This window comes from Triticum aestivum, chromosome 4D (assembly GCF_018294505.1).
Source record: "Triticum aestivum cultivar Chinese Spring chromosome 4D, IWGSC CS RefSeq v2.1, whole genome shotgun sequence".
NCBI classification, from domain to species: domain Eukaryota; kingdom Viridiplantae; phylum Streptophyta; class Magnoliopsida; order Poales; family Poaceae; genus Triticum; species Triticum aestivum.
Window position 1 is genome coordinate 62,248,366 of NC_057805.1, and position 17,344 is coordinate 62,265,709.

The window sequence follows — 17,344 nt, forward strand, 5'->3', positions numbered from 1 at the left end:
GACATTACCTTACTGAAAACTACTTGTCATTTCCTTCTGCTCCTCGTTGTGTTCGACACTCTCACTTATCGGAAAGAGCTACAATTGATCCCCTATACTTGTGGGATATCAAATACCAAATTACCAATAGATATGACAGAGCACAATAATCAGGATGAAGGCTGTAGGCCAGTACCAACCTGTGTGAGGAGGCTTATCAATTAGTACTAACTTTGATTGGAAGCCGATATAAGTGACTGACAGGAAAGGAAGGAAGTAGTTGAAGAAATGAACCATCCGACGTTTTTGTGCAGTTCCACTGAAATCAAGCATCCTTGTTGGCACATATATTGAGAAAGTGAGATTACTGTAATAGCGGTTAGCAACATATAGAAGCATCATCATTATTTGAATGGGTAAAGTTAGCAACATAGTAGCCTTGCTTAAAGAGATGTATTTGAAGGAAATATGCCCTAGAGGCAATAATAAAGTTATTATTTATTTCCTTATTTCATGATAAATGTTTATTATTCATGCTAGAATTGTATTAACCGGAAACTTAGTACATGTGTGAATACATAGACAAAACAAAGTGTCCCTAGTATGCCTCTACTTGACTAGCTCGTTTATCAAAGATGGTTATGTTTCCTAACCATAGACATGTGTTGTCATTTGATGAACGGGATCACATCATTAGGAGAATGATGTGATGGACAAGACCCATTCGTTAGCTTAGCATTATGATCGTTACAGTTTCATTGCTACTGCTTTCTTCATGACTTATACATGTTCCTCAGACTATGAGATTATGCAACTCCCGAATACCGGAGGAACACCTTGTGTGCGATCAAACGTCACAACATAACTGGGTGATTATAAAGATGCTCTACAGGTGTCTCTGATGGTGTTTGTTGAGTTGGCATAGATCGAGATTAGGATTTGTGACTCTGTGTATCGGAGAGGTATCTCTGGGCCCTCTCGGTAATGCACATCACTATAAGCACTACTGGAATCAGCTAATTTGCCATCTGCCAGCTCTTTGCCGTCTGCTAGCTGACGGCAAAGAAGCTCTTTGCCATCAGCTACCCAAAAGCTGACGGCAAAGAAGTGGTAGACGGCAAAGAAGCTCTTTGCCATCCGCGGGCTCTTTGCCGTCCGCCAGCGAACGGCAAAGATTCTTTGCCGTCCGCTGGCGGACGGCAAAGAGAGAGGTGGTCCCCACCCCCCGCCCGTTTGGGGAAAACTTAACGCCCCACCTCTTTGCCGTCTGCCAGCAGACGGCAAAGAGGCAAAAGGGCGGACGGCAAATAGTGGCGGACGGCAAAGAGGAGACTACCTAACGGCCCGTACCCCTCCCCCCCGCCCGTTACTCTCTGTTCTCTCCCTCTCTCTCCTCGCCGACGCGCACTACATCCCACCACACATCCCACCCCACATCCCACCCCACCGCCGCCGCCCCCAGCACTCGCCGCCGCTCGGCGCCCCGGCCCCACCGCCCCGGGGCCCCGCCGCCCCCTCCCCCCCGCCCCGGGGCCCCGTCGCCCCGGCCCCCCGCCGCCCTGGCGCGCCGGGCCCCCCGCGCCCCACTGCCCCGGGCCCGGCGCCGCCGCCCCAGGCCGCCCCGCACCTCTCCTCCACCGGCCACCTCCTCCACCGCCCCGGCCCCCTCCTCCACCGGCCCTGCCTCAGGTGAGCTCTTCCCCTTTTTTCCTTTTTTCTGTTTTTTTAGTTTTAGGTTTAATTATAGTTTAGTTTTAGGGCGGCAAACAACACACTAAAAAAAATTCGTACATAAAGTAGTTCATAGATAAATAGTAAAAAAACTACTCAGCGTCGCTATCTAGGTCAATCACGGCCAGGCCGTTGCCGCCGTCATCGTCGCTGCTGGACCGGTTCGCGACGCCGTCCCAGTCCACCGGGACGTCGTCCGAATCCTCTTCCTCCTCCGCCGCCGGCGCCTGCTGCCACTCCTGCTGCCACTCCGGCTGCGCCATCGCCGCCTGCTGCGCCGCCATCGCCGCCTGCAGCGCCGCCTCCTCCTGGGCCTCCAGCGCCGCCTGCTGCCCCGCCGCCGCGGCGGCCTCCTCCGCTGACTGCGCCAGGATCGCGAGGAGCCCGGGCGTGTCCTCCGGGTCGCCGTCCTGCTGGAGCGCCGCCTGCTCCGGCGGGATCACAACCTCGGCCGGGGCTGCTGGGGCGGGGGTGGGAGCGGGTGCCCTGCGCGGCTGGGAGGGCCCGGCTCCACGAGAGAGATCACCGACAGGGAGCCGTCGGGCGGCGCGCTTGAAGGCGCCGATGACGTCGTCGAACCGCTTGCCCTTCCAAAAATGGCGGCGGCCCTTCCGGTTGTAGCGTCCCCCGGGGTGCGCGCGAAGCTCTGCCGGCATCGCCGGTACGCCCTGCGTGGGGAAGCCGTCCGCGGAGATCCTCCACGGCCGCGGCAGCTTCGCCGCCGCCGGCACGTAGAGGCCGAACCGAGCGAGGTCCTCCGTCTGCCCCAACGTGAGGCTCGACGGCCAGTGGCCGCCCGGTGCCGCGCCGTCGGAGTCCGAGTCGCTGGACGCCATCCCGCGAAGAGAACGCGCGTGTGAAGAGGGAGAGGAGGGGGGCGGGGCGGTGGAGGAGGTGGCCAGTGTGACCAAACTCGCCGCGCAGGGCGGGTTTTATAGCGCCAGGATTTAATGCGGCAGGGAGGCGCCGGGCCGCGGAAGACGAGAGGGCGGCGTACGGAAGACAAGATGGCCGCGCGGAAGACGAGATGGCGGCGCGCGGAAGACGAGATGGCGGCGTGCGGAAGACGAGATGGCGGCGTTGAACGCGAGGAATCGGGGCACGCGGGGCAGGCGAGGCGGCAGCCGGCAGCGCGGCAGGCGTGCAGCGCGGCAGCGGGAAGCGGGGGGCAGGAGGCGTCGGGGCACGCGGGGCAGGCGAGGCGGCAGCGGGCAGGGGGGCAGGCGGCAGCGCCTCAGCGGGGGCGGCCGACGCGACGCGACGCGGCGGCCGAGGCGGAAGTGGCGCCGCAGGCCGAAGCGGAAGCGGGGGCGGCCGATGCGGCGGGCGAGGCGGAAGCGGACGGCGAAGGCACTAGAAAGTTTGCCGTCCGCGGCGGACGGCAAAGGCCTGCCGTTAGCCACTTAACAGACTGAGAGCACAATTATTGCCGTCTGCTCTTGTTGCCGTCCGCGGCAGACGGCAAAGGTCCTTTGCCGTCAGCCGCCAGGAAGCAGACGGCAAAGCAGCTGTTTACCGTAGCCTACTTTGCCGGAGCCTTTTGCCGTCCGCCGTTCATGCCTTTGCCGTCCGCCATGGCAGACGGAAAAATAGCTGATCCCTGTAGTGAAGCCTTGCAAGCATTGTGATTAATGAGTTAGTTGTGGGATGATGCATTACGGAGCGAGTAAAGAGACTTGCCAGTAACGAGATTGAACTAGGTATGAGGATACCGACGATCGAATCTCGGGCAAGTAACATACCGATGACAAAGGGAAGAATGTATGTTGTTATGCGATTTGACCGATAAAGATCTTCGTAGAATATGTAGGATCCAATATGAGCATCCAGGTTCCGCTATTGGTAATTGACCGGAGATGTGTCTCGATCATGTCTACATAGTTCTCGAACCCGTAGGGTCCGCACGCTTAACGTTCGATAACGATTTGTATTATGAGTTATGTGATTTGATGACCGAACTTTGTTTGGAGTCCCGGATGAGGTCGGGGACACGACGAGGAGTCTCGAAATGGTCTAGAGGTAAAGATCGATATATTGCAAGGCTATATTCGGACATCGATAAGGGTCCGAGTGATTCGGGTATTTTTTGGAGTACCGGAGAGTTACGGGAATTCGCCGGGAGAAGTATTGGGCCTTATTGGGCTATACGGGAATGGAGGAGGCAGGCCAAAGGGAAGAAGGCGCGCGCCCCCCATGGGTCCGAATTGGACTAGGGGAAAGGGGGCGGTGCCCCCTTTGCCCTTTCCTACTCCCTCTCTCTTTCCCTCTTTCTTCTCTCCTACTCCGGAAAGGAAAAGGGGAATCCTACTAGGACTTTGGAGTCCTAGTAGGACTCCCCACACTTGGCGCGCCCCCTCTAGGGCCGGCCTCCTCCTCCTCCCTCCTTTATATACGTGGGCAGGGGACACCCCAAAGGCACAACAGGCAATCTCTTAGCCGTGTGCGGTGCCCCCACTAGTAGAAAAAGAGTCAAATGTCAAGCACATTAGTGCCGGTTGGTTTTGAGCCGGCACTAATGTGTGCATTAGTGCCGGTTCCAACGGCTAGCCGGCCGCTTTCATTAGTACCGGTTCGTGGCCGACCTTTAGCACTGGTTCGTGCCACAGGCCGGTATTAAAGTGAGTGGTGGCAGGATGTTGTCAGTCCGGGGCCCCTCCGGCACCTTTAGTACCGGTTCGTGGCACGAACCGGTGCTAAAGGTCGTCCTACATAAACCCTTCATCCACCTGAGCTCGCTCTGTTCTTCCCCTTTCCCCTCTCCTCTCTGTTCTTCCCCTCTTCCTCTCGAGCTCATCACACATTTTGCCCAAAATTTATCCAGATTTGAAGGCCCCCATCCATTCAAATGATCACAAAGGTTAGCAACTTTGTCCTTTCATCTCTCATTGCTAGATTAGCTCTTGCAATGCTTTGTATAGTGATCAATTTATGAGTTTAGTAATTTGGGAGGAAATATATGTGCTATTATTTGATTTATATGCAATTTGAGGTCAAAAATAACACTTAGTTTGCATATGTAGGTGTGGGTTACTTAGTGCCTTCTAAATCTCCGTCGTAACCACAGTCGATCGCCCGCACCGTTCTGTCGCCGGCACCACCTTGTGGTGAGCCTCTTGTTCATGAATGTTGTACATTACCAAATTCATGTTTGTGTGATTTGGATATATAGTTACTCGTAATTATCTTACCCGTACGTTGTTTGTTATACATAGTGCCATGGTTTTGATATCCATCCCCGTCGGCCCTCGTCCTTGTTATGATTCGGATGTGGTATATTCTCTTTTAAAACTAGTTGTTGCATTTCGTGTTTATGACAAATTATGCCCATCAAGTTGACATAGATATTTTTGTCTAGGAGGTTTGTGAACCGGAAATTCCAACTGACCCTATTGTCGAGAGGTTAAATTTAGTTGAAAGAGAAAACGAGTATTTGAAAGAAAAATTGAAAAGAATTGAGGGGGAGAAGATGGAATTGGAGTTGCATGTTGCCGATGTCGTCGATGATCACAAGATCAAGATGGAGAAAATGCGCTTGAAGATTAGAAAGATTAGAAAATATGCCATTGATAGTGAGGCTTGGTATCATTATGCTGTTGGATCAATTGTTACCTTAGTTGCGATCTTGATCGCATTTGTTGTTGCATTTAAATTCTTTAGTTAGAGAGTTATTTGTTTGTTGCATTTAAGTCTTGTATGAACTTTATGTATGAACTTGTATTAATTTGGTCTTTTCGGTGTTGTGTAATGAAGATGAGCCGACAATGGATGTACGATGACCGATGCTCTCCCGAGTTCATTAATGGCGTGCAAACTTTTCTGCTTGCGGCTGAGGCAAACAAGCGGGCGGATGGTTTTATGCCTTGTCCATGTTTAGTCTGTAAGAATGATCACAATTACTCTACGTCAAGAACCATTCACGTCCACCTGTTTAAGTCCGGTTTCATGCCCCACTATAATGTTTGGACCAAGCACGGAGAAAGAGGGGTTATGATGGAAGACAATGAAGAAGAAGAGGACGACGACAGCTATCCTGGCCATGGGTTCCCTGAATACGATGATACAACAATGGGGGAAGAAGCTGAGCCGGCAATGCGGGAAGAAGCTGAAGAAGAGGCATCAGATGAGCCCGCTGATGATCTAGGTCGGGCCATTGCCGATGCAAAGAGAAACTGCGCAAGTGATTTGGAGAAGAAGAAGTTGCAGCGCATGTTAGAGGATCACAAGAAATTGTTGTACCCGAATTGCGAAGCTGACAAGAAAAAGTTGGGCACCACACTGGAATTGCTGCAATGGAAGGCAGAGAATGGTGTATCTGACAAGGGATTTGGAAAGTTGCTGGTAATGATAAAGAATATGCTTCCAAAGGACAACGAATTGCCCGAGAGTACGTACGAAGCAAAGAAGGCTGTCTGCCCTCTAGGGTTAGAGGTGCAGAAGATACATGCATGCCCTAATGACTGCATCCTCTACCGCGGTGAGTACGAGGATTTGAACGCTTGCCCGGTATGCGGTGCATTGCGCTATAAGATCAGGCGCGATGACCCTGGTGATGTCGAGGGCGAGCGCCCCAGGAAGAAGATTCCTGCCAAGGTGATGTGGTATGCTCCTATAATACCACGGTTGAAACGTTTGTTCCAAAACAAAGAGCATGCCAAGGCGATGCGATGGCACAGAGAAGACCGTAAGAAAGACGGAAAGTTGAGAGTACCCGCTGACGGGTCGCAGTGGAGAAAAATCGAGAGAAAGTACGGGAAGGAGTTTGCAGATGACGCAAGGAACGTATGGTTTGGTCTAAGCGCAGATGGCATTAATCCTTTTGGGGAGCAGAGCAGCACCCATAGCACCTGGCCTGTGACTCTATGTTTGTATAACCTTCCTCCTTGGTTGTGCATGAAGCAGAAGTTCATTATGATGCCAGTGCTCATCCAAGGCCCTAAGCAACCTGGCAACAACATTGATGTGTACCTAAGGCCATTAGTTGAAGAACTCTTACAGCTGTGGAATGGAACAGTTGTATGTGCGTGGGATGAGCACATGGGGGAAGAATTTGACCTAAAGGCCTTGCTGTTCGTGACCATCAATGATTGGCCTGCTCTCATTAACCTTTCAGGACAGACAAACAAGGGATACCATGCATGCACGCACTGTTTGGATGATACCGACAGTATATATTTGGACAATTGTAGGAAGAATGTGTACCTGGGACATCGTCGATTTCTTCCGAGTAGGCATCCCGTAAGAAAGAAAGGCAAGCATTTCAAAGGTGAGGCGGATCACCGGATGAAGCCTCGCCACCATACTGGTGCTGATGTACATGATGTGGTCAAGGATTTGAAGGTGGTCTTTGGAAAGGGTCCTTGCAGACAACATGTTCCGAATGACGCTGACGGACGCGCACCCATGTGGAAGAAGAAATATATATTTTGGGACCTGCCCTATTGGAAAGACCTAGAGGTCCGCTCTGCAATCGACGTGATGCACGTGACGAAGAATCTTTGTGTGACCCTGCTTGGCTTCTTGGGCGTGTATGGGAAGACAAAAGATACACCTGAGGCACGGGAGGACCAGCAACGTATGCATGGAAAAGACGGCATACATCAGGGTCATGCCAGCTACGCTCTTACCAAAGAAGAGAAGGAAATCTTCTTTGAATGCCTGCTCAGTATTAAGGTACCGTCTGGCTTCTCGTCGAATATAAAGGGAATAATAAACATGGCAGAGAAAAAGTTCCAGAACCTAAAGTCTCATGACTGCCACGTGATTATGACGCAACTGCTTCCGGTTGCATTGAGGGGGCTTCTACCGGATAACGTTCGATTAGCCATTGTGAAGCTATGTGCATTCCTCAATGCAATCTCTCAGAAGGTAATCGATCCAGAAATCATACCAAGGTTAGAGAATGATTTGGTGCAATGTCTTGTCAGTTTCGAGTTGGTGTTCCCACCATCCTTCTTCAACATCATGACGCACGTCCTAGTTCACCTATGCGAAGAGATTAACGTTTTGGGTCCTGTATTTCTACACAATATGTTCCCCTTTGAGAGGTTCATGGGAGTCTTAAAGAAATATGTTCATAACCGTGCTAGGCCAGAAGGAAGCATCTCCAAGGGCCATGAAAATGAGGAGGTCATTGAGTTTTGTATTGACTTTATTCCTGACCTTAAGCCGATTGGTGTTCCTGAATCGCGGCATAAGGGCAGACTGGATGGAAAAGGCACGCTAGGAGGGAATCCAAAAATATGTATGGACGGACATTCTCTCACTGAAGCACACTACACAGTTCTACAGAATTCCGCCTTGGTGGCTCCGTATATGGACGAACACAAGAATTTTCTACGCTCCAAACACCCGGAGCGGTCTGATGACTGGATTACACGTGAACAAACCAGGAGTTTCGCCGGCTGGTTGCAGACACGTACCATGCATGACGCCTCTATTGAAGATGACCTGTACTCGCTGTCCCAGTTACCATCTTCGAATATAATGACTTTCAAAGGGTACGAGATAAATGGTAATACATTTTACACGATCGCCCAAGATAAGAAGAGCACCAACCAAAACAGTGGTGTCCGCTTTGATGCAACAACCAAGACGGGAAAGGAAACATATTATGGTTACATAGAGGAGATATGGGAACTTGACTATGGACGTGGTTTGAAGGTCCCTTTGTTTCGGTGCAAATGGGTCAATATGACACGAGGCGGGGTAACGGAAGACCCGCAGTATGGAATGACAACAGTGGATCTCAACAATCTTGCGTATGCAGACGAACCATTCGTCCTAGCTAATGATGTGGCACAGGTTTTCTATGTGAAGGATATGTCTACCAAGCCGAGAAAAAGAAAAGATAAGGAAGCGAATGCATCATACGATGAGCCAAAGCGCCACATAGTTCTTTCTGGGAAGAGAAACATCGTGGGAGTGGATGACAAGACAGACATGTCAGAAGATTATGAAAAGTTTGATGAAATTGCTCCATTCACAGTGAATATTGACCCGAGCATCCAGTTAAATGATGAAGATTTTCCATGGCTACGGCGCAAAGGGACACACGCGAAGAAAAAGTTTCACACCCAAAGATCTGGGATGTGATCGGCTTCACTATCATCACTTTCTTCTGTGTTTCACACCCAGGAGGGAATCTCTGTAATAGTTAGGGTAGTTATGTGTTTTGGCATTTGAAACGCGAAGAAATTTTATGTGCAAACAAATTCTTTCATGCATTTACTGATTTTTTCAGCTAAATGACCCTGAAATTGAAAAGCATTTCAAATGAACTCAGAAAAGGTTGAAAGTTGGCATGGTATCATAATTTCACCCACATAGCATGTGCAAAAAAGTAGAGAGGGTTACCGCAAAAACTGGATGCACTTCGTGTACAAAATGGACAATCTCTTTCGAAGTATCAGGGTTTCGGACGAAAACTCATCCGTTACAAAGGCATTTCATTTTTTAAATAACCTAAGCATTACCAAATTGAATATAATGATAAAACACACTAATATTAAACATAAGAAAAAAGAATCACTGAAAAATCTATTTTCAAAGTTAAGTTATTCACAAACTAGTGATTCACACAAATTTCAAATAATTCAAAATGTAAACTATTCAAATTTGTAAACTACCGGCACTAATAGAAAGTTTGTAATTTTTTGTACCTAAAGCAAAAATATTCACAAAGAAACTCTAAATACAGCAAAAAAACAACTCAAAAATAAATAAAACAAAAATAAATAAAGTAAAAAAATAAGAAAATAAAAAAGCCCGCCTACTGCGCCACAGCGGCCTGCATACGACTAGAAACCCAACCTGTTGTTGGGCCAGGATGCAGGCCCGCAAAGGCCCAGTAGGCCCACAGGACAGCACAGAACATTTAGGCCCAGTAGGCCTGCTTTGGAGAGGAGCTCGAGAGAGATACCGCACTGGGGCTTATAAACCAGTGCGGACGCCCCTCGGCTAGCGAGGTGGGACTAAACATGACGCACCGCACCTGCGCCAGCGCACCACCTTTAGTACCGGGTGGTGGCTCAAACCGGTATTAAAGGGAGGGTCTTTAGTACCGGTTGGAGCCACCACCCGGTACTAAAGGTGGGTGCTTCCCGCCGCTTGGCCTGGCCAAAATTGACCTTTAGTACCGGTTGGTCGCTCCAACCGGTACTAAAGGCCCATCCTATAAAAGAAAACACTTCAAAAAATTCAGTTTCTCATCTGCTTCTTCTCCTCTGCCCCGTCGCCCGCCGCCCCCCGTTGCCGCCCCCGTCACCACCCCTCGTCGACGCCCCCGTCGCCGCCCCGTCCCCGTCCTCGTCGCGCCCCGCCCCGTCGTCCCGTCGTCCGCGGCCGGCCCGTCCCCGTCCCCGTCGTCACCGCCCCGTCCCCATCCCCGTCATCGCCGCCCGTCGCCGTCCCCGTCGCCGCCCCCCGTCGCCTCGCCTCGCCGGTGAGCTCCTGCCTCGGCCGCCATGTCCACACACACACACACACACACACACACATTGTTTTTTAGTTTTTTAGTTATAGAAATTTTTCTGTTGTTTAGTTATAGAAATGTTAGAAATTTTTCTGTTTTTTAGTTATAGAAATGTTAGTTATATAGAAATGTTATAAATTTTTCTGTTTTTAAGTTATAGAAATATTTATAGAAATGTTAGCAATTTTTCTGTTTTTTAGTTATAGAAATATTAGAAATGTTATAGAAATGTTAGTTATATATATAGAAATGTTAGACATTTTAGAATTAGTTTTAGTTAGATGAATTTGATTAATGTCAAATTGTTAGAATTTGCATATAGAATTTTAGTTATCACAATCCAATCATTTAAAAAATGTTACTTTTTGCGGGCATATATTATTTGTTCTCGACGATGCCCGGCCCGCATCCTCGCCATCGACCCGTTCGTGACGATGTCCGGCTGACCCATGTCCGGGATTGGGCTCCGCCGGGCTGGCACTGGGAGGTGCTACCTGGAGGGGGGCGCCGCTTGGTGAGGAACCCGGCCTCGGGTCCCGTCGTCGACCCTGATCTCCTTTGGTGGCGTTCGCGTGGGCCACATTCGGTGCAGAGGGAGCCGGCCCCGCCGGAGGTGGTGCGTCGTCGTGTCAGGGAGGAGGACGAGCACGTCCATCGCTACATGGCTACTATGGACGTCAGGTTCCCCAATACCTGGCAGGTTTTTTGGGCAGATGACCGGAGATATGATCCCTTGTCTTTGGGTGTCCACCGCCCGCGCCCCAGGAACAGCGAGTGGCCTAGATTCTTCTATAGTATTCGATCTTTATTAGCTACCTAGCGAGTGATGTATTCGAGATTATATATTATTCGAGACGATGTATTCGAGATTATATATTATTCGAGACGATGCATATTATGTACTATATGATTCAGTTTTTCCTTATTGATTGCATCCATGCATTGTAATTTGAATACTAAATTGTTTTATATTTCTTCTGTATTAGTTAAATAAAAGCTATGGCGGACAATACCGGCAAAGAGGGAGAAGAGGCCCTGTTCGAGATCATACGCAGCCCTAACAGGCCAGATGATCTGAATGAAGCAAATGACGGCTCCCAACATCTGAACAATACCGGGGAGGGTGATGATAAGATATTCGATCTCGACGACCGAGCTGATGAAGTCATGAACTATGATTATGATTATGATGACGCAGAAAATGATTATGATGACGAATACAATGTTGATCTTGAAATAACAAAGACTACCAGCGAGGTATATTTATATAAGCAGGCATCTAGTGATCATCACATGTTTTTTTTATTTGAAGATATATTAACGAATTGATCTTTCTTCTTTCAGCCCTCCGGATCGAGCAAATCTGCTTCTACAGACAGCAGGACAAAGCGCGGCCCAGGCAAAAAGTTGAAGGAGGGTGTAAAGTACAACATCGATTCCATCAAAGCTAGTGGCGAACCCCTCACGCCTAAGAACATTGCGAACAAGTTCGTTCGTCAGTGCGGAGTTCTTGTGAAGGACCAACTCCCGATCTCCATTCAAGAATGGAAAGAGCCAAAAACTAAACGCCCAGATGTTACTTGGGTCGACGACAGAGCAAAACAAAAGCTTTGGGAATCTCTGATGGAACATTTCACCCTACCAAATTATTTCACTGATGCAGATGTGCAGAAAGTCAAGGGCGCTGCTCTTAAGAAGATGGCAATTGCATTCAACACCCACAAGAAAACTGTATGGGCCAACTACCTCGCTGCAGAAAGGAAGACTCCAGAATTCAAGGGAACACTGGAGAAGCAAAGAGAACACTGGCCCGCTTTCGTGAAATTCAAGGAATCAGAATTATCTAAGGAACGGTCGAGAAACAACAAGGCCAATGCCGCAAAAAAGACGCAGTTCCATAGGCTGGGTCCAGGTGGCTACGCGGTGGCAATGCCTAAGTGGGATAAGTCTGAGCAAGAGATGGAGGATGTAGGGGTCACTTCGGTTACTAGGAGCTGGCCCCCCAGGTGCAGAACTTGGTTCTATGCGCATGGGGGGGCATTGGACCCAAACACAGGCCTGGTTTCGAAGAAGACAAGTCTAAAAGGAGCAGAACAAAAGCGCAATAGAAGATGCTCGAAAGGGGGTGTTCACGCCCAACAGAGAGAACGACGAGATTACGCGCGCCCTTGGAAATCCTGAACACTCGGGAAGAACATGAGGCAAGGGCGCTATTCCCTGGTATGAGGGCTTTTCGGAATGGAACGGCGACTACAGGACCCGTGCCAGAAAGAAGATGGAGGAGGAGAAGAAGAGGAAGCTGGAGGAGGAGCAGAGGAAGCAGGACGCGGAACGCCTTCAAGGCCTAGAAGCAAGGCACGCGGACTTGGCACTCAAATTCCAGCAGGAGCAGCAGCAGCAGATCGACTCACTTAGCCAGGAAAGGGGGTCTCAGCAGCGGCAGCAGCAAGCGGATGATCATCCAGCATTGGATAGCACCGTCCCATCCATGCCGAGAAGCAGCGTTGGTTTCGCCCCGGGCGACGCACTGCTGGATACATACCCTGTGGATGACATCATAGAGAACACTAACTGTGAGCTACACTTCAAAATGAAGAACATATCCATGAAGGTGGCGGACGCCGTTGCTTTTACAATTACCCCCGAAGCAACCTTCCATTGCGCCCCGAATCCAGCGGGCTATGCTCGTGTCTTGGTTGATGAGGTGGTGGACCCATATTCAGGGCTAGAGCTTGACATTCCTGGAGGTGACGACAAGCACACACTGGGAGAGACCATACATCGTATCATCCTATGGAGAAAGGATTACATCATCTTTCGAAGTCCACCGACACCGCGTCTGCCGACTCCTCCTCGAAGTCCGCCACCGTGTCAGCCACTACAAGAAGAACCCCCCTTTAGCAACGCATCAATGTGTTGTCGTAGGCCCATATAAGTGTTGCTAACGTATATATCCACGGATTATTATGCGTTGCCGTTGGTGGCGTTGCAAAGGTCTACAACAACGTATATACATGCGTTGGTAAACGACCTGAATAAGTGTTGCAAAATTGCAATGTATAAAGTTAGAGCGTAACAACACTTCATATGCGTTGGTCGCAACCCTGCACAAAATGATTTCAAATGGACATACACGGCAATTACAATGCCTAGAAGCAGTCCTTCATAGCATGAAAAATTAATGGTATTTCGTATAGTCATATAGAGAACCACAATATGACAAAGAGAAAGGCTCATTTATTAAATTGATTGTTGCATTACAAAGAACATGAGCCAAAGATTACAAGATGTGGAGCTATCTAGTAGCAGCAGCCAGTTCTTGACCTTGCAATCAACATCTTACTTATTCTATTTAATATATACTGTTTGAAGCATTGATCTGGCAAAAAACATCTAAAACATTATGTGGAACTATCTAGTAGCAGCTTCATTCTCGACCTTGCAATCAGCATCTGAGCCCTGCATATCAGTTTATCTACAACATAAAAGAAATGAGATAAATAACTTAAATTACAAATAATCAAATTGCTACAGCAGTAAAATTTGGAGGAGCAACATACAAAGGTGAAGGCCATGCATAAATAATCCCGCTACATCTATTGAGCGGCATGTTCTAAACCATCATCATTTTTCCACCTTGTATATTGAATGGATGACGGAATACTATGTGCATTGTGTTATTACTGCAAAAAGAAAAACTAACATAAACCAAGAAGATAGATTGATCATTACACACATTTATAACCTATTAAAATATACAGCTATATTTTTTGCTGAGTTGCAAACACAAAAACCATTAAGGAGAAAAATAATTGGCATTAAAAAATTTAGATACACTATATATTCGGAAACAATAGACAAGAAAGGATGATGGATGTATAAATTGTACATTTAGCAGTAGTAACAGGAAGATATACAAAAAAGAAATAGTAGGGTCAAAATATTTTGTGAAACTGTATGGGAAATGTGTGCGCACATTATGTTAGTCTGTCACTAAATATCATAAGTTTAAGTTGCAGTATATTATCATACGAGAAAGTCAAAAAAAGGAAGAATTTCAAAAGCTAGAGCAAAATATATTACATGTTCATACGCTAAAAATCTTACCATCTTATACTTTTACAAGAGTGCAGCTTAGCTATCATTATGTTGTCCACGGATAAAAAAGTTAGGGTACCCCCAGAAGTGTTCTCTTGTACAAATAAGGATAAAAAAAGAATTTGCAATATTGAGCTATTAATAATCCGATTTCCTTTGAACCATGGAAGAATCGTTGATGCAATATCGAGCTAACAATTACGAATTACCTCATAGCAAAACTAGCCTGCTAAGTACTAGTAGTTAGCTAGGTTCAGTGCCAATAACATTGACCTGGAAGTCTGGAACAAATCAATTTTTTTGTAACCTGCATATTCAAAATATGGATTGGTAACTTAGCAGACCAGTAACCAATATTTCAAATATACATATACTATAAGATAAAAAAATACTCTAGACAAATTGTCCCATCTATAAGCCAATACACTTGGTGGATCCGAGAACTAAATATTAAGTTCTGCAGTTACAATCATGTAGTAGATCAGCTGCCGGTCATCAGAACATCATTACTAAAACAAAGGTCTCCAGCCTAAATGGTTTCCTGAGTATGAACTTTCTTAATCTGGAATACAGAGAATTTGATGCACGTTGGTATTACCAATATATATGATAAACAAAAGGCTTTCCTAAGGGGAGATGGCTCAGTATTTAACTTTATGATTACGGTTGTACTCCCTCCATTCTTAAATATAAGTCTTTGTAGAGATTTCAGCATGGACCACATACGGATGTATGTAGATGCATTTTAAAGTGTAGATTCACTCATTTTGCTCCGTATGTAGTCCATAGTGAAATCTCTACAAAGACTTATATTTAGGAACGGAGGGAGTAATTGGCAAGCTACTATTTCAATAGTAATTGGTGTCGTTTCCATGCTTACTCCAAAGTTGAAGATTCTGTAGTCAGTTTCTAGTATATTTCTAAATGAGATGGGAGATGTAAGAAAGGGAACATCCGGGTGGTTTGTCATCTTGATTCTTCTAGTGCTTGTAAAGGTATCTAATAATTGTTCCTCCTTGGTTAAACAACTATATATCAGTACAAAACTAATACCTGAACTACACCTAGTAGTATTTCTAACTTCTGCATCGTCAGCATAGTGTAGGGAATATGGCTAAGTTTTGCTAAAAAATATACATAAATCAATAGAAATATAAGAAACACAATCACGTAGAGAGACACATACACGACGAGGAGCAGCGCCCCTTGGCTGTCCCTGAACTGGGTAGTGCGGTCGCGGAGCATCCTGGGGCCGACGAGCAATGGCAGCACAGAGCAGGCATTGTTCCACTCCAACGCTCTACTGCTGCACGAGTCGCACTACCGACGGACTTGGGCGCTAGTGTGTCCCCCAACCACGAACCCCTCTGTATACTCCGGCAAGCTCTTCACCACCCTGCACGCACCACAGCCCAAATTGAAGAGTATGTGTGTTCGTTAAATCTCTTACCTTCATCGTTGTACCCGGCTGCCTTCACGTACTCATCGGCAGCAGAACCTGAGGAACTTACCCATAGGCCTCATGGCCTTAGAAGATCCTTGGAAACACATGTGGGATGGGAAAGACTTCCAATGAAATCAATAGTAATTAAGGAACCGAAGTTATTAGCAGGTAGCACATGTTTGTACTTCTGAATCCTCCGATGTGTATGTACCTTCCATGCCTGAAGATGATCTCCGTGTGGAAGGGGCAGGTGCAGAGGATGTTCATGTGGATTCGTCGGCTGTCCATCGAGGATCCACTAATCCCTCCCCTGCACTATTGACACAAGATCCAAATTCCAATCCGATGAGGGGCAACCAGATGGATTGGTATGGTGAGAACTGAGAAGGATGATTGACACCAAATAGATCTGAAAAGGGGCGGCGCAAGAAAATATGGAAGCAGAGATGCAGAGCTAGGTGGAGATTCGGAGTCTCGGAGGGGAAGGCGCCGCCACCGCTTATGGAATATGGAGTGAGGGATTGCTTTAGGGTTTCTCAAGGTTGAAATTTTGGGAAGATTTTGTTACGGGCGGGAGAAGACTAGAGATCAAGGGAGACTCTTCTCTAAAGACGTGGGAGAGGTCAAATAAAAAAAACGTGGGAAAGGTGGGATACGTGGGGCTATTTGCAACAAATCTTATTTTTTCGTTGCAAGCTATTTCTTGTTATAGGGGGTTGTTGTTGTAGTGAGCAGACTCCTGCTCCTCCAAGTCCACGAACGCGTGAGCAGACTCCTGCTTCAAGTCCGGCACAGCGTCAGGCCACTCCTCCTGTTTCAAGTCCGACACCGTGTCAGGCCACACCTCCTGCTTCAAGTCCGGCACAGCGTCAGGCCACACCTCCTGCTTCAAGTCCGACACCGTGTCAGGCCACACCTCCTGCTTCAAGTCCGGCACAGCGTCAGGCCACTCCTCCTGCTCCAACTAAGCCACGTCAGCCGTCTCCGCCGCCTAAGCAATCGCAGAAAAGACACGCCGCAGCTATGGTGCGTAGCGGTACGAGTCGAGGTAGTACAGGAAGTACAGGCGGAGACAAGCGATATAAATATGGTCCAAGCAGCCTCGCTCCTCTTCCTCAGAGGCCTTACGACATGACCGAGGAGCAAAACGATGCAATAGTGCGGGCCGAAGTGGACGCTCATTTTGGACCGAAACCGGCAACTCCGCCGAGGGAGAAAGTGCCTAAGAAAAGATTGGCCACTTCATTCGTATGGCTAGACCACCAGCTCCCAAGCCTGTTGACTCAGACTATGAGCGCCAAATCAGGAAGGCACATCGAGCACGACTACAGAAAGAAGCGAGCTCGAGCTCGAGCCAACAAGCAGTTGTCAAAAAATGCAGGAAAACCGTTCCCCAGCTGGGAGAACATGCGGTGCAATCGACCCCCCCCCCCCCCCGCTTGTTGTGCCAACAACACATGAGAGTACGCGCGCCCAATATTATTGTGGGCAAACCATTTACGTTCCCGAGCTGGGCGATGTGGTAATAACCGAGGAGCATATAATGCAGGCTGGAATGCTCAAGATCACTGTTGGACAACTCCTCGATATGGAGCCCATGTCTCCGCTTAGGGAGGAGAAAA

At 48.1% G+C, this 17,344-nt stretch overlaps 1 long non-coding RNA gene across 1 annotated transcript; it reads right to left on the reverse strand.

The window, feature by feature from the left end:
• Positions 1–13,425: 13,425 nt before the first annotated feature.
• On the reverse strand, positions 13,426–16,320 carry LOC123099616 (uncharacterized). The gene is made up of 3 exons (XR_006448199.1): positions 15,465–16,320; positions 13,741–14,585; positions 13,426–13,655 (listed from the first exon to the last, which is right to left on the reverse strand). It is a non-coding gene; the product is annotated as an uncharacterized lncRNA (long non-coding RNA).
• Positions 16,321–17,344: the final 1,024 nt, after the last annotated feature.